At 50.1% G+C, this 19,986-nt stretch overlaps 3 non-coding genes across 3 annotated transcripts; 2 read left to right on the top strand and 1 right to left on the bottom strand.

Annotated features, from left to right (window-relative positions):
- Window positions 1-4,968: 4,968 nt before the first annotated feature.
- On the bottom strand, window positions 4,969-5,041 carry TRNAY-AUA. The gene has a single exon. It is a non-coding gene; the product is annotated as a tRNA-Tyr (tRNA).
- Window positions 5,042-6,642: 1,601 nt separating this feature from the next.
- On the top strand, window positions 6,643-6,716 carry TRNAT-UGU. Its single transcript has one exon. It is a non-coding gene; the product is annotated as a tRNA-Thr (tRNA).
- A 6,431-nt stretch (window positions 6,717-13,147) lies between these two features.
- On the top strand, window positions 13,148-13,219 carry TRNAE-UUC. Its single transcript has one exon. It is a non-coding gene; the product is annotated as a tRNA-Glu (tRNA).
- The last annotated feature ends 6,767 nt before the right edge of the window (window positions 13,220-19,986 follow it).

A 19,986-nucleotide genomic window follows, 5' to 3' on the forward strand; every position in this document is an offset into this window, starting at 1 on the left:
CTCTGCCCATCGAGCTACCCTAGAGTTGTTAATGTGCATTTCCTGAACACCCACCCTGTCCAAGTCCAGCTGCTCCAAGGCAATGAACATCAAGTGCCACCTCCTGGGCCCCCAAATCCCTTCCACCTTCCACATGGCCACTTTCACAGATACCCCTTCCAGGGCACTGCCCTCACTCAGCTGCACAGAGAAGTTTTCATCCCCTATACCTGCCTGTCACTGCCCTGCAGCCCTCTGGCCCCATTCCTGAGGGCCACCCTGCCTCACCCTCTTCCTGCCATATTGGGTCCACCAATAACTCATGTAGAAGAGACAACTCCCGTCCCTCACTGTTAAAGGTCAGGCCAGCCAAATAGGGGCAGAAGCCCACAGTATCTTTTCCTACTGCAGAGCCCAAGCTCAGGGATTCACCTTGGGTGCAATCACCGCTGTGCTCCCAGAAAACAAGCCACCCCTGCACAAAGAGGAATGAAAGGATTTTCCAAAGCCTGTGATTGAACCAGGTACCTTTAGACCTTCAGTCTAACGCTCTCCCAACTGAGCTACTTTAGCAGCTGTGTAGGAGCATTTTGGCCTGTTGCTTCTCTTTCCGGGAGGTTTTTGCAGCAGTTGCACACAAAAAGGACGTCATTGTGAGCGGCCCATGAAGACAAGACTCGCTTTTGCTGCCTCACCCTGTTCCTGCCCTAGTGCCCGGGTTCACCTGGTGGTGGAAGGGGACTTGGGGCCAGTGACAGGGGGAGGAGGTTGAGCTGGACCCAGAGCTAGACTAGACCCTGGCGGTGAGAGTCTGGCCACCACTTGCCGGCCCACCCTGTTGTCCTGGCTTCCCCCACTGGGTGTCATTTCAGGAGGGAAGTGGGGCTTCTGCCTCCCCTCCCCGATTTTCACACCGCAGAGGAGTGCGAACAGGAAAACGAACGGCTGCTCCACACCCCCACCGGAGGAACGCGACATAACCTCAGGATTAAGACCTAAGGACTCAGGCTGAGAACTGATATAACTCCACTCATCTGGGATTTAACAACTTGTCTTCCACGGAGCAGGGCCAGACCCAGTGTTTTTCCTGCCCCAAGCGGCAACAAAATAAATAAATAAATTTAAAAAAATCCACAATCGATGGCAGCTCTACGATTTTCAGCAGCAAGTCTTTCCCTCTGAGAGGGACTGAGTGGGCGAAATTGCCGCTGAAGAGCCGGACGTACCTCGCCTTTCCGTTGGCTGCCCCAGGCACCTCCTTGCTGCGCTGGCAGCACCACATGATGTAGCAGGTGATAGCTAACTCAGGTGGAGCCCCACACACGCTCTCTGCAAGTGTTGCCTCTGAAATTAGGAAAACTGGTGAGTTCTAGGCACAGCTGCACACCCAGGAGAAAGCCCAGCACGACACGCCCAGGGTGAGGGGGTGCTAAAGCCTGGTATCAAACCAGAAACCTTCAGATCTTCACTCTAATGCACTCGCAGCTGAGCTACTTTGGCAACAGCCAGGCCCACCAGAAAGGCTTAATACACGAGCCACAGCACATGCTGGGAAGATTTAAATCTGGATGTCACAACGCAGGAGACAAGCAGTGGACTTGGCCCCGAGGGGCAGGCAGGGTTCCCTATATCCCAGTCACTCAAGCCAGCACCTGCCCCCTCAAGCTGTCACTGCGCCCCCAGGTCTGCAAGACAAGAGCAGCGGTTCTCACTGGAACAACTCCACCCACAGCTCGCAGGCTCCTCCCAAGCCTAAAGCAGAAAACCATCTTGCCAGAAAGCCGCCCACTAGGACTCACCATTGCTTCTTTTCCTTCCACCCAGAACCCCATTTCTTCTCCTGGGCTGCAAGTAGCCACCCCTGGGAAGCCAAGAGGCAGGCACAGGATTCTACCTCCCAGCAGCCAACCGCACCTCCCCAGGCTTTGCAGAACGACTGGTGACACTCTACTAACCCCACTTAGCCACACTGAGGCGCTTAGCTTCTGCCCTGCCTTCCTCAGCTCGACTTTCCTCTTTTGCCCCATTCCTGTCTCACTTCCTCCTTTGGCAAGTCACACAAAGGAGGCCAGCAGGAAGGGCCGGCCGCCATAGGCCAACCTCCCAGAGCAGAGGAGACCAAGCCACAAGGCTTCAAAAGGTGCCTGGCCCAGATCCTCTAGCTTTCCCCTGCTGATGCCAAGGCTTTTTCTCAGCTCATTTCACCACCCTCTGCCATGCAGGGGTTGGGGTTACTGCAGGACAGGCCAGTGGCAGCAGTAGGAGCGCCTTGCTGGACAGGCAGAAAAAGTAAACCTGGTTGTTTCTGAACCAGTGACCTTCTGCGGGTTAGGCAAATGTGATAACCACTGCACTACAGAAACTCTGCTGCAGTGTTTTTTCCCTCCCTTCATAAGAACATAAGAATGGCCGTACTGGCTCAGACCAAAGGTCCATCCAGCCCAGTATCCTGTCTGCCAACAATGGCCAAAGCCAGGTGCCCAAGAGGGACTGAACCTAACAGGCAATGATCAAGTGATCTCTCTCCTGCCATCCATCTCCATCCTCTGACAAACAGAGGCTAGGGACACCATTCCTTACCCATCCTGGATAATACCCATTCATGGACTTAACCTCCATTAATGTATCTAATTCTCTTTTAAACCCTGTTATAGTCCTAGCCTTCACAACCTCCTCAGGCAAGGAGTTCCACAGGTTGACTGTGCACTGTGTGAAGAACCTCCTTTTATTTGTTTTTAACCTGCTGCCTATTACTTTTATTTGGTGTTCCCTAGTTCTTATATTATGGGAACAAGTAATTAACTTTTCCTTATTCACTTTAGGGTGTGGGGGCTGGGCTGGGCTGACTTTAATCCCAGGCTGGGATCCCCTGAATGGTGGGAAACATCCTTTGCTGCTACCCAGGGACAGCAGCTACTGGCAACATACCAAGGCTGGGATGAGAGTGGAATGTTGCATGGACTTTATCATACAGGGCCCATCCTGCTTCTCAGAGCCCACAGGTGAGAATCTAGAGAAGGGTGAGTCATTTCTCAGCTGCATTCTCAGGAGAAGCCGGTAGCCGTCCTTGACCGGACACCCAGGAGAGCAACCACGGCAGTTCTGCGGAGAGCTCTGGCTGCCAGGGGGTCCAGCTAGGAGAGGGAGTGCTGGAGGCTCTGCAGTTTTTGCAGTGGGGCTGTCTCAGGAGTCACAGGTGGCTTTGTTGGGGGGGTGGGGAAGTAGGGACTACAGGATGTGAGGCTGGCTGAAATGAAACTGCACAAAAACCTCCCCCTTTGCTCCAGCTAAGGCCCTACTTTGGCTTCTCCCCCTTTCATAAATATCTTCATATCTACCCCAGCTCTCAGAAACCCCCTCTCTCCCATGGGTATTTTCACGGTTTCTTCCATTTTTCATGGAGAGAGAGAGGGAAAAAACCTATTAATTTGAGCCACCAACACAGTTCACAGCATGAAATACACAATTTTGTGTTCAATGAGTTGTGTTCGTTTACATAACATGAAAAAATATGTTTTGGGCAATGCATGAAAACCTCACTGCATTGAACAACCCACTTGATCTAGTCAATGTACTACAGAACATTTAAAGAAGTTAAGAAAGATGTGCTTAATAATTAACATGTTGTGCCATTTACACACGCACAAGACACAGAAGAAACTGAATTATTTGAGCTACTAAAATTTCCACTTTCTCACAGTATTTTAGTTCTCAAGGTTGTTTTAATTTGCTTATTTTTTTGGAACTAGAAATGGGAAAAGAGCACATTGAAGTCACTGGAATTACCGCAGTGAGGGATTAGTCTCATTATTTGTCACTAACAAAACCTTTGTTAACAGAGAGTTAACTTTGACTGTGACTATCTCTTACCTTCCAGAACATCGAGTTCAGTACAACTCAAACTCTGGAAAAACAGGGAATACAGAGTGATGGTACATGCCCAGATAACCTTAACTCTGCCCTCTAAAAGAGAATCCCTGATAGCATATGAGAACAAGGAAAGGTTTCGGGACAAATTACATCTACTTCCCAAGAGTTTGTTTCTTCTGTAATTAATTGATCCTGGCCCCATCAGTTGATCCTGGCCTGGTGTCTGGCCGCAGAACTTACTATCTTTATCCCAGTATATTTAAAGGCAAAACTGCTTTACAAAAGCTCCTTTATTCTAGGTTATACAAACAGGTCACTTCCCAGCTATTTCAAGGAGATGGAATTTTCCTGACCCACAGAGAACTTAAACTAACATGCTCAAGATCACACATTCCTTAGGAGAAAATGAAGGGGAAAAAAAACCAAAACCCACCAAACCGTTGCTGTTTCTACCCAAATGATCGATGAGACCAGAAAGTGAGACTGTGCAATTAACTGTCTGGTACTACACTGACTCTGCAGTTACTTGGATGCAGACACACCCAGCTCTACGGTTGGTAAACGTACAGAGACTCTGCTGCTGCTCATGAACTAGCAGCACATGACCTCTAAGCAGCTGCCATTCGAATGTATCTGAAAGTCACAAGGAACAACGATCTGTGTTAAAGGAAGGCTGCCATTTACTACAGCCCCAGTTGATGCCGTGTGCACAAACAGAGGATTGAATGTGTAACAGGGAGTTTGTAAATCTTGGTTATTTTAGTTTTGTAACAGGCTCCTGTCCACCCCCAGTAGAGTTTTCAGTCCCAATGGCAACTTACTTACCAAATGTAATACAGACTAGGCCATTCCTCCCACATGGATGTGGTTCTTGTTCTTCTGCACATTGTAGCCCATGGAGACCAAGGACCTGCAAATGTGTCTTCATGTGCCTTTGTTTAGTTGATGAAAACAAAACTAGACACTTAGCAGATTGGAACTGATTTCAGCTGGGGACATGTTTGCTAGGTTTTTATGCATTTGCACAGGAAAACATTGAGTGTGTCCATTCATTTCAGGGATCCCTATTTAGTGGAGCTCCTGAGCATACTGGAAATAAAATTATTTTTATTTAAGAAATTGGGATCCTTGGATTTGAACTAAGGACCACTTGATTTATAGTCAAACACTCTACCACTGAGCTATACCCCCATAACATTTGTGTGGGCAAGTCAGTGATCTTAAGGATTTTGAAGGACGGGCTCTGCCTCAGAGAGCTCCTTTTCTATTCCCAGGCCACAGGGGTTTTAAAAATAGGGTTTGATTAAACTTTATATACACATGTAGATACCACAGCTTGCACACCCACCAACATAGCTTCCCCCACTGACATAGCTACCACCTCTTGGGGAGATGGGTTAACTGCATGGACGGGACAGCTCTCTCCCCTCCGCTTAGAGCAGCTTCATTATTTATGAATAGGTGGGAAATAACCTCCTGAATGGACAGGAACCAATGTATCAGATATTGCTGTGTCTGCATTCAATATTGGTAACTGGTCATATTGGGCTGGATTAGTAGGAGCATTGCCAGCAGATCGAGGGAAGTGATTATTCCCCTCTAGTCAGCACTGGTGAGGCCACATCTGGAGCATTGCGTTCAGTTCCCCCCCCCCCCGCCCCTCCCCTGAGACCCACCCTGTCCATCCAAACAGCGTCTGATGTTTTCCTGTCTAGCCGGCTTGCTTCCTAGAACGAATGCTCCTTGAATGGGGTGATCCACAGGGAGTAGCTCAAACCTCCAAAATGCCTGGCCAGGGGCAGGACATTAGCCCAGCAAGGGAGGGGTGTGGCAGTGACATCACTAAGGCCTTTTGCAGGACCTCAGACTATTGGTCAAAGGCGGTGGGGAGGTGGTGACCTCACAGAGAGATGCTGACATCAGCCAGGCACGACAGGGGCGAGGGGCCAGGGAAAACTCAGAGACCCCTGTGGCTTTGCTTCAGCAAGTCTCCTTCTCCAGGTCTCTCTTTGAGGACTGAGAGAGTATTTGGGTTCACGTACGTGAGCGCCAGGAGGAACCTCTTTTGAGTTTTCTCCTTCCCTTTTCGTGATTTTACTAGAAAACAGAAGTCCCTGTTTAGAAGGTAAGAGCCTCCTCGAGGGAAGGGGTGTCATGGGCATGTCACAGTTCAGATGCCAGTGGCCTCCCTACACTGTAAGGAAGTTCCCACCACCCTGCTCTGTGTTCGCAGTGCGGGAGAGAGCAGCATCCATGGCAGTGATTTGCTCCTGGCAGCCGGAGCAGAGCAGCAGGCTCAGCTGTCAGAACTTCCCAGAGCGATGAAAGGGGAGGGGCCCATGGCTCTGTAGCAGGAATGCAGGGCAGGCGAGTTCACGGCAGGCATTGTGGGATACTGGGGAAGGCCAGTTATGGTGATATAATGAACAGCAGTGTTTACTCTGTTACTTTAAGTTTGCTGCAAAAAGCTCTAGACCTCTTATTGAAGTCGTTTTATTTTGTCAGCAAAACAGGGCAGTTTTGTCGCCAGACATGGCATTGCAGTGTGTACACCAGCCACAAGCCACTGACCGAGAGAATGTTGTGTGTTTTTCACACACCTGAGCAATATAATTCTGCTGAAACAACTTTGTAGTGCAGACCTGGCCAAAGATTCACTCACACACAACTTGCCAGGAAAACCTCACCTGCTCCTCTGCTTTGCAGAATCCAAACACAAGCAAAGCTTGTCAGGCCCTGGTGGCGATGGCAGGGAGTCAGGTGTGGGCAGACAGTGTGTTACAGTGCCCCACAGGCACCATGGCTTAGCTGGCTAAAGCTTCTGTTTTGTAAACAAGAGAGCCTGGGTTCAACTCCCAGTGGTGCCTTGTTGACTGGTTGTTGGGGCACCTGGTATTGGCTACTGTCAGAAAACAAGGTTCAGAGCTAGATGAGCCTTTGGTCTGGCCCAGTGTGGTTTTTCTTATGGTTTAAATAACACTCACAGGCACTGATAACAGAGTTACTGAACGTTTGGGAGTTAGGAGCGGGTAGGTCAGTGGTCCAGTCCCCACACAGATGACCCCCCTCCCTCTGAGACAGGGGCAGGTCTGAGCTCTCACCCAAATGCTCATTGTGGCTGCCAGAATCTGTGGGCAGCTCGTTTAGTTTACGGCAAAGGATGAGTCCTGCTTTGTGCACCGTGTGTGAGAATGAAAATCCTAAACCGCCCTTTGAAATAACGAATGCAGCAGGACATGTTATTGTCCCTGCCCCAAAGCAGACAGACCAATGGAGAAATGCCGTCGAGTCCAAGGTAACATTCCACTGCCATTTTACCTTTTTTGCTTGCTAAACTCCTTCTTATCTGCCCAGCCCAGGCTGTCCTCTGCCTCAGCTGCTGCTCCCGGCCTGCTCTAGAGTCAAACACGCAGGGCCCCCAGGGGAACAGAGGCTGGGACAGGGCAGCAGCCTGGGCTGGGCTGGGAAGATGCTGGGAGTTCTCGTTCCCTGAGAACTGGCCTGGCTCCCTTCTCAACAGCAAACAAATCAATTCCACGTCCCCTCCCCAGAAAAACCAGCCTGGAGCCAAGGGCAGCAGGGGACAATTCCCTCCAGTTCCCACCGAGGCAGGAGAAAACCCAGGGTGTTTCTAGCAGAGCTTATGGAACTGACGTGGGGAAACCAGCCTTTAATGACAGGCAATTCCAGTTTAAGCTCAGTGTTTTTAACAATTTTTACAACATTAAATAACCCTTCAATCGTAGTGTCACCATCCATAACATTGCTTGAGCCTTACAAATTCCCAAGTGCAAAACTAAACATCTCTTCAAACACAAGGGAGTGGAGATCAGTCAGTGTTCAGAGTCATCCCACATAAAAGAACCATGTTGTGGTACATACTGGCCCCATCATGTGGCCATCGCCTTTCCCTCCTCTCTGTTAAAAGTTTTGGTATTTTGCACAGAAACTTTCTTCCCTCAGGAGAGACCTGGGAACCAGGGCTGCCAGCCAGACAAACACCCTTAAGAGGAGGCGTAACCTGTCAAAAAGTGATCTCCCTCCTTCAGTTCAGTGACAGCCTGAAATGTTACTTATCCCAGCAGAGCCAGAGGACTGAAAGCAGCTACATCAAACCCCTGTGTAGCTCGCAGGAATGAACACAAACACTCTCTTGTACCTGAAGTGATGTTTAGTTTTACCCTTTGTTAACTACAAGACTAAAGGGAAAGGCAGTGGAGGTGCCAGATATTAACAGTGAAACACGAAACAATCATCATAGTTATGCCCATAGTGACTGCAAAATCTTTCTATATACTTCTTATTATCATCAGTGTATTATTTTCTCTGCTGTCTAGACATTGACTGGACCTTGACCAAGAAATTTGGATCTTGATAAAATAATCGACTACCCCTGATTAAGGCAATGGACTTGATACCCACTCAGGTGTCTCCACGCAGGTTCAAGTACTAACAACAGTGGCTGCCGTTAGCCATAGCTTTTAATCAGGGCAATACATTGATACCAATTCCTGTTAAATAATTTCTCAGCCAGAGTCCGTCACCCACATTCCTTAAGGCACTGGGCCACCATGTGGACGTTTCATTTCCCGCCTCAATTTCACACAGAGACACAATTTCCTTTGCACAGATCCGTGAACAGCAAAACCTCCCTGTGTCTCTGGTCTGAGCCAGGGCATTCGATTCCAGTGAACCCTTCTCTCCTGCAATGGCAATGGTCAGAGAGAGGGGACATGGTCACCTGCATCCCTGCCAGGGAGATATTGGCTTGGCTCTTTCTTTCTGCTGCTGTTGTTAGTCCATGAAACATCAGGGATGGAATGCAAGGCTGAGTTCATGCACCACCCCCGTGAAACATTTCAGTGCCCCAGAGAAATCCTGCCCCCGGCTATTGCCATGATATGGTGGAGATTTGAATAGGAAAGGGACTGTCTGAATTGTCAGTGTGGGGAATGAACAACAATCTATAGCAATGTCATTAACCACAAACACACTCTCATCCTGCTCCAGCTGGAAGGGAAATGGGCAGGAACTCTTGCTGTTCAGATAAGGACACACTTACACTAATGCTCAGCCGTGAGTGTGCTGGAGGAGCTGGTCTGAGGAATTTGAAGAGACAATTCTGTGAGAACAGAAACATTGTGTAGTGAAACAGCTATATATCAAGTAGTTGTGGCTGAGTAGTTAAGGCAATGGGCTAGCAATCTTCCTCATGCAGGTTTGAATCCTGCCAACTATGGAAGCATTAGTGTATTGTCATTGCTGTTGTCTTAGTGCCTGAGCATCCATGGAGCCAGATCTGGTCTCACTCTAAAGCTGTCTACACTTAAAGTACTGCTGTAGCACTGTGGTGTAGACAGTTGCTACAGTGAGGGGAGGGGTTTTCCATCCATGTAACAGCTGCACTGGCAGAACAATTTTTCCTTTCATTTAGCACTATCTAACCACGGCTTAGGTCAGCTTAATTATACTGGTTCTGGGGTTTTTCACACCCTAAAAATGTACTTGTTAGAGGGTTTATCCCATCACCCTCCCATTCCGTGGTCCTTCTCGCATGACCAGAGAGCAGCAATGCACGAAGCTCAAAGGTGCAAACAATTCAATGTTTATTGGGGTAAACTTCCAGCAAGCAATGATTCCAATTTCCTTCCTCAGGATCCCCCTTCCCAGCTCTGACACCACAGAGGCTTGTCTGTGTCCCTGTTCCCCTTCCCTGTTCCTATTCCCCGCCCCCATTCCCATTCCCATTCCCATTCCCCCCTTACTTCCTGATGACTGCAGACTATATAGTAAAACTTGAGTTCTGCTTAGCTATGCCTTAACCAAGCATTTTACTGAAATTTAACTAACCAATCCTAACACATTGTAACATGATTATCTAACCAATTATACCCCACCACCTTAATTGGTTTACACCCAACAAATTAATTATACAGCAGACAGAAACAATCACAGCGCCAGACAGAGATTATACAGACAAGCAATAGGAAAGTGGGGACTACAGTGGTAGAACAACAAAGAAATGAAGATGTCACACCCCAGCTGTTGGTAAGTGAGTTGTTCCCAGAGAGGATGCTATCAACAGGGGCGGCTCTAGGAATCCGGCTGCCCCAAGCACGGCAGCATGCCGCAGGGGGCGCGCTGCCGGTCGCCAGTCCCGCGGCTCCGGGGGACCTCTTGCAGACGTGCCTGCGGAGGTTCCGCTGGTCCCGCGGCTCTGGTGGAGCTTCCGCAGGAATGACTGTGGAAGGTCCACCGGAGCCGCCTGCCGCCCTGCCGGCAAAATGCCGCCCCAAGCGCGCGCTTGGCGTGCTGGGGTCTGGAGCCGGCCCTGGCTATCAAGGTAGAGGTTGTGGGTGCTTGTTGCTTAACTGTCTGGCCCCCAGGGCAGGATTTTGAGGTTCACCATTACTTTCTCAGAATGCCAGCACCCATCTTTTGTTCACTTAAAATGTGAGCAGGGAGATTACAACACCATAGAACTCATGGAGCTCCAGGAAACGGGTAACTTTAGATCTGGGTGAGTGTGTCTAAAATTCAGCTGTGCTGTAGAAGGTCTCTAGGAGTTGAAAGAGATGTGCCATCTCGACCGCCCTAAAGAGTTTATCAACTATTAATGAAAGCTAGGGTTGATAAGTCATATTCTTTGTAGTATCAGGATGGTGGACTGGTCTAAAGTGCTAGTTATAAGACTCATTTTTTTTCCAGTCCCTTGGGTGTTCTGGTCTCTGCATAGAGATGTGGTTTCAAATCCCACTCCTGACATTACCATTTAATTCTGTCTGGAGAAAATGGCCTCACTTCAATCTCCTTTGGAACAATAGAACCCCATTTGCTTAGCTTTTCTATTCCAGTAGTTGTGAGAGAAGCTCCAAACCAGGGGGAAACAGGGCCTGTTCTCTCGACTGATCACTTTTTGTCTTTCTTCATTCCAAGCCATTTTCTCAGATACATCCGTATTTCCCGCACTTTTATGAAACTTTAGGGTTATCATTTCATTGCCACACAACTATACTTATGAAGTAAAGTGAAACACAGCATTTTTTGGATATTCTTGCAGAAGAGTTTTGCTTTCTGACCTGGAATTGAACAGGGGCTACCCGAGGGGGACAATGCTGCTCCCTTTTCTTGGCTCATCCAAAAAACATAAGTTCGTGGTGCCCTTTGTTTCCCTGTTCTTCAAACACCTGTCAGGGGTGGCCTAGGGAGATTTGGTCCTGACTCTCGGGTTCCCTCGCAACCCTACCTTTCTATATGATTCTGTTGTGTGGGTTTGTGCTGTGTCGTTGTTCCACACTGAGCTGTTTTGCACAGTGTCACTGTGCACTCTGACGCATTGTTTCGTGTTGTATGGTTTTTGCACCGCCTTGTGTTGCGTTGGTTTGAGCTGAGCTCTTTTGCAGTGTGTCATTTTGCCCCTTGGGGCGTTCATTTGCATGGTGCTGAATTGTCGGGCTTTGCACTCCTACGTGTTGTCACTTTGTGCTGTGGAATGTCAGTTCACGCTGAATTGTTAGATGTTACATTGGGGTGTTTCCACTTTTGTTGTTGTTTATATTATATTGCGATGGCATCGAATTACAGAGCTGTACGGCTGCAAGGGCCCTGGAGAGGTCATGAAATCCAGCCCTCTCTGCTGAGGCAGGGCCTAGCAGAGATGATGTGTCAGGGCCATGTGGGGTCAAGTGCCCACAGCAGCCGGCCCAGGCAGGGAGCAGAAGGAGGGAACCAGAGCCAGAGCAGGTTGTCTATGGGACCAAGTATATGTAAAGTATCCTTGACAGAGGTTTGTTCAACCTGTTCTTAAAAACCTCCGAGGACAGAGACTCCACAGACACCCTTGGGAGCCTATTCCAGAGCTTAACTACACTCAGAGTTAGAAAGCTGTTCCCAACATCTAACGTGAATCTCCCTGGCTGCAGATTAAGCCCATTACTTCTTGTCCTACCGTCAGTGGACGTGGAGAACAATGGATCATCGTCCTATTTATAAAGACCAAACTTTTCTCTCTGCAATCATCTGTTAAATGGTTATTATCCCCTCTTCTTGCCTGGGGTAGAATGGAAGAGGAGAAATTCCTCTCTTAACGGAGGGTGCAAATGTCAGTTTGGTCTCTCTTCATGTTTTACTGAAGCTCAGAGAGAGGAGGAAACATGACCTGCCGAAGAGCATGGAGAGTTTGTTTCATTTTGGTCTGTCACTATTAGCAGAAGAGTGACACCTAAGGGCTGTCGCTACCACCCACCATGGGGCTTGGATTTATGATGGTGGGATTAAGAGCATCAGGCTCTACCAACTGAGCTAGCTAGATTTAAAGTCAGTCAACTGCCCAGTCGCAGTGTAGAAGGAGCCTGAGGGTGTTTATTTGTGAGCTGAGGTTCCCTGTCTGACATTTGCCTTCTTTCCTGGTTCGTTATGTCTCCAGCGAGCAAACCGGAGCTGTCACAAGGCTGGTTAGATGCTGCTTTCTAGACCAGAGAGCTGGGGTTGATTTAACATGCTGCCGCCATCAGCTGGTCAGAGTAACCAGGGTGGGAGGGTGGAATTTAGGAATCTCCCACCAAGGGGAGGTGCTGTTGGACTCCTCTAGTGGGGGAGAGTCTGAGTTCCCCACATGCCACACACACATTTTCACAGGGAGTCAGGCCCCCTAGGGAAAAACTCAAAAGAAGCCCAGGCCCAGGAGTGTCAGAGAAGGGAATCACTGTTTGCCTTAAGAGGTGGGTTTGGGAAACCTGCAGGTCCTTAGATCCCTCCAGCGCCTGATAGAACCATTTGTGGGGAAGGTCTGGGGAAGCTGAGGAGGACAAGGAGACGGGAAAAGGGCTTCCAACTGTTGTGCAATCACCATGCTCCCAGCAGAAGGGTCCGGGGGGCTCAGCACTCAGAACTCACAAGGTGGCAAAGCTCAGAGCCCCGTTACACAGAGTCAGAATGTGATCAGCTCACACCCAGGGGGAGCAACACCCCTCCCTTGGTCTCTATGCCAGAGCTCCTATCAGCTCAGTGTCCTTCCCGCAAGATTCGGCTGCTGAGAGGGTTGCGATGGGGTAAATGAAGGCAGAGGAGGATTGTTCCTCATGGGTTTTTTTTGTGTGGCTCTGTGATCCTGCTGGAGGAAGCATCATTTGAGTTTGTTTCAGTGACTTGGGTTGGGCTGAGGTTGTGACCTTGAGCACAGGGGTTCTCTGCTCTTAGCCCCTCAGGGAGTGGACAGTGGAACAGTTTCAGAAAGTGGCTAGAAAGTAGCCTAAGAAAGTGTAGTATAAGTGAGAAGAAAAGCCACATCATCATCATCTCCCTGGTAGTCTAGTGGTTAGGATTTAGCACTTTCACTGCTAAGGCCTGGGTTCAATTTCCAGTCAGGGAAAAATGACTTTAAACCAGAAGAGCTTCAATTATTCTTCACTTGCAATGTAAACAAATCCGTGGTGTTGTTCCTGATTCCCCCATCTTCCCAGTGTCTTCATGGCAGGGTTGGCTCCAGGAAGCAGGTTCCTGGGCTGGTCAATGGAAAGGGGAGGCTTCAGCGGCAATTTGGCCCTCTCAGTCCCTCTCAGAGGGAAGGACTTGCCACCAAAAGTGGCAGCGGTAGAGCTGCCATTGATCGCAGCTTTTTTATTTTTTTTTCCGCTTGGGGTGCCAAAAACACTGGAACTGGCCCTGCTCCATGAAAGACAATTTGTTAAATCCCAGATGAGTGCAGTTCTATCAGTTCTCAGCCTGAGCCCTTAGGTCTTAATCCTGAGGATATTGTCCCATCATGGGGCCATTTCCCGCCTCTCTTTCCTAGGGAAGCACAATTTTCCTTGCAGACACACAGGAACAGTAAGATCTTTCTCTGTCCCTTGTGCAAAGCAGGGGGCCGAATTCCATGGAAACAATGGACAAGCAGGGGGCCCTGGGCACATCCAGCCCTGGCCGTGAGATGTTCCCTCCCCTCTTTCTTTATGCCCCTGTTGTTATTTCATGGATTGTCTGGGATGGGGGAAAAGCTGAGTTCACTCCAGGTGGAGGGGAAAAAGGACCCTGAAAATCTCAGGACCCAACTCCTGCTACCAGGATCACCGAGGTGCTGGGAATCTGCATGGGAAAGGGACTGTGTGAATTGTCAAAGTGGGGAATGAATAACAATCTACAACTAGATTCACCTCATTAATCACTGACACAGGCTAATCCTGCCGCCGATAGAAGGGAAACTGGGAGAAATTCTTTGCTGCTCAGCTATGGAAACAGTGACCCAATTGCACCGCAGTGAATGTGCTGGGGAAAGCTGGACTTTACAGGCAGGTGGAAAAAGCAGATCCTAGAAACACCTGGAGCTCCCCACAGGACTGCTGCCACCAGGGTCAGGTGCTGAGCGACTCACAGTGCCCCCTCCCCTCCCATTACCTTCCAGCAGGGGGTGGCAGCACCCCTCACCCAATGCAGGGGAGAGGGCTGAGTGGATCTCTGCACCCTGAGCCCAGGGCACCCACTCTCTCTGCCCCACACATCGAATCTGGCCCTGCTGCAAAGTGACCCTAAGAACCAGCAATCTCCAGGACAGCAGGTTTGCCCTCAGAGCAGGGAATGTGTCCCCCATGCTGCTCTTAGGCCACTGGGTGCTCTGGAAACAAGAGGGCTCTGAGTGTAACCCAGGGGTCAGCAACCTTTCAGAAGTGCTGTGCCGAGTCTTCATTTATTCACTCTAATTCAAGGTTCCGCATGCCAGTGATACATTTTAATGTTTTTAGAAGGTCTCTTTCTATAAGTCTATAATATATAACCAACTATTGTTGTATGTAAAGTAAATAAGGTTTTTTAAAATGTTTAAGAAGCTTCATTTAAAATTAAATTAAAATGCAGAGCCCCCAAGACTGGTGGCCAGGACCTGGGCAGTGTGAGTGCCACTGAAAATCAGCTCGTGTGCCACCTTCGGCACACGTGCCATAGGTTGCCTACCCCTGGTGTAACCCATAGCAAGCGAAAACTATCTGGGGATGTAGCTCAGTGGTAGAGCACATACTTTGCATGTATGAGGTCCTGGGTTGGATCTCCAGGTTGATTTTTTCACCCTGCTGCTTTGCTCATGCCCAGAGGGGATGTGGCCCAGCAGTCTCCCTGCAGGAGTTTCAATCCTGCTCAATGAGGGGCAAGTGCCAACTGCATGGAAGGTCTGGGGGGTTTTTTGCTCCTAAGTCACCTCAGTACATGTAAGATTCCCACCCGCTGTGCTGCTTGGGACAAGGGTAGATGAGAAGGGCGAATCCTCCAGCACTGGAGGGAAAGGTCCCATCTGCACAGACTGAGAGGCAAGGAAACAGAGGGGCAGTCAGTGCTCAGAGAGGAGGGAGGTCAGTGATTTACACCCACCAGGGGACACTGTCTTTTGAAGGCGAGTGCAGCTGGCTTGGGATGGTGCTGACGATGGATAGAAAAAAGGCTGGAGTCAATGACTTATGAGACCACAGAAGTGGCAGGGGAATGACAGCCCCACAGAAGGTCCTGGGTGTTCAGATGCCCCAGTTATTGCACCCTGGCCTGTCACAGAGAGAGAAAAGACCCAGCGGGACCCAGCCCCCCTACAGTGATCCCATGGACAAGAACCTGGTTGGGAGTGGGGTGAAAGCTCCCTGTGGGCAAAGGGGAGCTGAAATCCCTCCGTGTGCTGGAATTTAAGCAATGGAAGCTTCAAACCCTGCACGGGTCTGGGCTGAGGTGCATCAGCAGAAGGTTGGGCTGGACAGGGGCGGCAGGTTTGTATAATTTTTGGTGGTGCCCAGAATGGGACCAAGTCCTGCCCCACCCCCACCCCCACCCCAGCTTTAGGCCGATTCTCCTGATTCCCCTGAATCGGGCCCCACCCCTAAGAGGGCCCCGTGCCCAAGCCCTGGTACTGCGTACTGGCAAGAGCTGGTGCGCTGTACCAGGGTGGCCCGGCTTCCCCAGGGGGCAATTTAAAGGGCCTGGGGCTCCCAGTAGGGGCTGGGGTAGGGCTGCGGGGTGCTGGGGGCTATTTAAAAAGTCCAGGGTTCCCATTACTTCTACCGCCCGGCCCTTTAAATAGCCCCCAGAGCCCTGCAGCTTCCCCAGGGCTCCCTCAGCTATTTACAGGGCCGGGGCGGTGGAAGCAGGGGAGCCCCGGGCCATTTAAATAGCCCCCAAGCCCCGGGCTGCTGCTGCTACCCCGGTGCTGACGGAGGGAGGAGGGGGCACTTACCGTACAGGGTGGGCTGTACCCTCTGTACCTGCACCCCCTGCCTGCAGCCAGCCCCTGCTGCACCCCCTGCCCTGACTGCCACCCCTCACCCCCTGCCCTGCCTGCACCAGCCCCTGCCTCCAGCCAGCCCCACACCCCCTGCCTGCAGCCAGCCCATCTCCAGCCAGCCCTGCACCCCCTGCCCTGCCTGCACCAGCCCATCTCCAGCCAGCCCTGCATCTCCTGCTCGCAGCCAGTCCCTGCTGCACCCCCTGCCTTGCCTCCAGCCCCTCACCCCCTGCCCTGCCTGCACCAGCCCCTACCTCCAGCCAGCCCCACACCCCCTGCCTGCAGCCAGCCCATCTCCAGCCAGCCCTGCACCCCCTGCCCTGCCTCCAGCCCCGCACCCCCTGCCCTGCCTGCACCAGCCCCTGCCTCCAGGCAGCCCCACACCCCCTGCCCACAGCCAGCCCATCTCCAGCCAGCCCTGCACCCCCTGCCCTGCCTGCACCAGCCCCTGCCCACAGCCAGCCCGTCTCCAGCCAGCCCCTGCTGCACACCCTGCCTGCACCAGCCCCACACCCCCTGCAGCCAGCCCTGCACCCCGTGCCCTGTCTCCAGCCAACCCCTGTCGTACCCCCTGCGGCCCTGCCTGAAGCCAGCCAGCTCCCCACACCCCGCTGCCCGCACCAGCCCTACACCACCGGCCCTGCAACTCCTGCCCTGCCTGCAGCCAGCCCCTGCTGCACCCCCCTGCCTGAAGCCAGCCAGCCCCGCACCCCTTGCCCTGCCTGCAGCCAGACCCTACCTCCAGTCAGCCACTGCACTGCCTCCAGCCAGCCCCATGTCCACTGGTGCCCTGCAGTTCCCAGGGCAGTAACCCTGCACACCTGCTTCAATGAGGGGGGCAGGGAGCAGCTGGAACCCACACATGTGCACACCGTAGGGTGACCAGACAGCAAGTGTGAAAAATCGGGACAGGGGGTGGGGGTTATTAGGATCCTATATAAGGAAAAGTCCCAAAAATTGGGACTGTCCCTATAAAATCAGGACATCTGGTCACCCTAGCACACCCCCAGGGAGTGGCGGGGACCCACACATGTAAAACGGAATTCGTTTCTAGTTCAGGCCCATCTTTTTAAAAAAGAACTTTAGGTAGGGTTAACATACACCCGTATTTTCCTGGACATGTCAGGCTTTTTGGTTCTTAAATCACTGTCTGGGAGGAATTTTTAAAATTTAAAAATTTAAAAATTCCTCCTGGGAAAATACGGACGCATGGTAACGCTATTGGTACAAAAAATACATACTGTGGCACATCCCTTAAATCAGAACTTTTTATAGGGAACCGGTTCCTAAGGAACGAAAGTCTTTTTTATATATACATATAAATATCTATATAATTTTTTTGTTATCCCTGCCGGGGCCCGGCTGAAAATGACTGCCCAGAGTTCGAGAACTGTCCCTGTTCTCATTGGACAGATGGGGAGAAGCCTGAAGTATAAAGAAGGGACGTGACCTTCCCAAGGGCCTACACAGCAAGGTGGTGGCAGAGCCAGAAAGAGAAGCCAACAGTCCTGACTCCTGTTCTAATGGACAAAAAAAAAAAAAAACCAGAGAAAGGGATAGAGCCCAGGAATCGAGATGGTGGGGAAATTTCATTGAAACCATTTCTGTCAGAAAATCCCCTTCAGACTAAACCAGTTTGTTTCCCGAAATCAAAACAAGTGAGATGAAAGTTCTTTGCAAAAATATTTTGTTGCAAAACAAAAGCATCTCCTGTTTGTCACAGTGTGTTAAATTGTCTCCTCGCACACAAAGAGGAGACACTTAGATCTCAAACATTAGATAAGATGCTTCAGTCTGAGCTAAGTAATTGCTGCTCTTAACAATTTCAAAATAAAAAAATACAAATCAAATAGACTATTTCAGCTATTCTATTATGTCATAATCTGCTCTGAGTAAACGTGATAGGACACCGCATATTACGCACTACTCCTAGTGACACTCGCCAATGGATCCCCACCCACCATGAGGTAGGTAGGAGAGGATCATTATTATCCCTACTCGAAAGAGGAAGAAGCTAAGGCTGAGAAAGGAGAATTGACTTGTCTTAGGTCACACGGCCAGCCAGTGGCAGAGTTGGGAATAGGACCCAAGAGCCCTGATTTTCAAACTAACCATCGGATCTTGAATTTCAGACACTGAATGACCTGAATAAAGTGCTCTCAGATGAGCTCCAGACCAACAACAGTGCACAATAAATATTCAGCAAGTACTTGAGGCGAACTGCAATGTTAGAGAGAATCATGAACTGCTCAGAGACAATTAATGCAGAGGAGCAGCAAAATTCATCAAACATATGACTGGTTATGACTTATTTCCTTGGTCTTAAAAGAGAACAACAAGGACCTGAGTCTCCTCCCTGTCAATAACCCCCTGCTCAGCCAATCAGGTTAGAGACTGAGGACAGGAGGCTGAGGGTTCTCGCCCAAAGGATGGCCCAGGTCACTGGTGGGGATCACTGCCCGAGCACTATTTCAGCCCCACATTTTCGGGTGGACCACCCACAGTGGGAGCTGCAGAGCATTCCCCTGAGACAGATACGCACACCCTTCCTGGTGCTGGGAGGGGAACAGGAGAAAGGACAAAAGAAGCAAGAGACAAAGAGAAAGGAGGAAGGGATGGATGGAGGAAAAGGTGAAACCAAAAGGACAAACCCTAATGACCCCAGTGATTCTAAGGGACAAAATCCCAGGTGCGCAATAAAATTCTGCCTCCTTAAGCTCGTGTTTTCCATGCCTAGAATTCAACTGTCACCAGATGGATCAGACTGAACAGGTTTCAAACCCCAAGGAGGCTCTTACCTTCTAAACAGGGACGGCTGTTTTCTAGTAAAATCAGGAAAAGGGAAGGAGAAAACTCGAAAGAGGTTCCTCCTGGCGCTCACGTACGTGAACCCGAATACTCTCTCAGTCCTCAAAGAGAGACCTAGAGAAGGAGACTTGCTGAAGCAAAGCCACAGGGGTGTCTGAGGTTTCCCTGGCCCGTCGCCCCTGTCCTGCCTGGCTGATGTCAGCATCTCTCTGTGAGGTCACCACCTCCCCACCACCTTTGACCAATAGTCTGAGGTCCTGCAAAAAGCCTTTGTGATGTCACTGCCACACCCCTCCCTTGCTGTGCTAATGTCCTGCCCCTGGCCAGGCACTTTGGAGGTTTGAGCTACTCCCTGTGGATCACCCCACTCAAGGAGCATTCGTTCTAGGCAGCAAGCCGGCTAGACAGGAAAACATCAAACGCTGCTCCCAATGCTACACTCAGTTTTTCAGAAATTAGTCGACTTTATGGCCAGAAGAGACCATTAGAGCATCTAATCTGACCCCCTGCATATCACAGGCCTCCTGTATGACACAAGAGCTACTTTTGGGGCAAACACATTCCAGAAAGGCATCTAGTCTCCATTAGATGACATCAGGAGATGGAGAATCCACCACTTTCCTTGGTAGCTTGTTCCTGTGGTGAATCATCCTCGCTGTTGAATATTTGTGTCTTATTTCTAATATGAATTTGTCTCTTTTCACCTTCCAGCCACTGGGTCTTGTTATGCCTTTCTCTGCTAGATTCAAGAGCCCTTTAATACCCAATCTTTTCTCTCCATTAAGGCCTTTCAACACTTCAATGAAGTCACCTTTCAATCTTCTTTTGATAAGCTAAACAGGTTGAGCTCGTTTAATAGCTCACTAGAAGGCATTTTTCTCCAGCCCTCAGAACACTTCGTGGCTCTTTGGCCATCAGACTCCTGAACTGCAGCTGGATGTGGCTCTTGTTCTTCTGCACAGCATAGCTCCTGGAGAAGAGGGATCTGCGAATGTACATTCGTATGATACCTTTGGTTAACTGATGAAAACATAAACTAGACACTTAGAGGATTGGAACTGATTTCAGTGGATGGACAG

This window comes from Mauremys mutica, unplaced genomic scaffold (assembly GCF_020497125.1).
Source record: "Mauremys mutica isolate MM-2020 ecotype Southern unplaced genomic scaffold, ASM2049712v1 Super-Scaffold_100290, whole genome shotgun sequence".
Taxonomy (NCBI): domain Eukaryota; kingdom Metazoa; phylum Chordata; order Testudines; family Geoemydidae; genus Mauremys; species Mauremys mutica.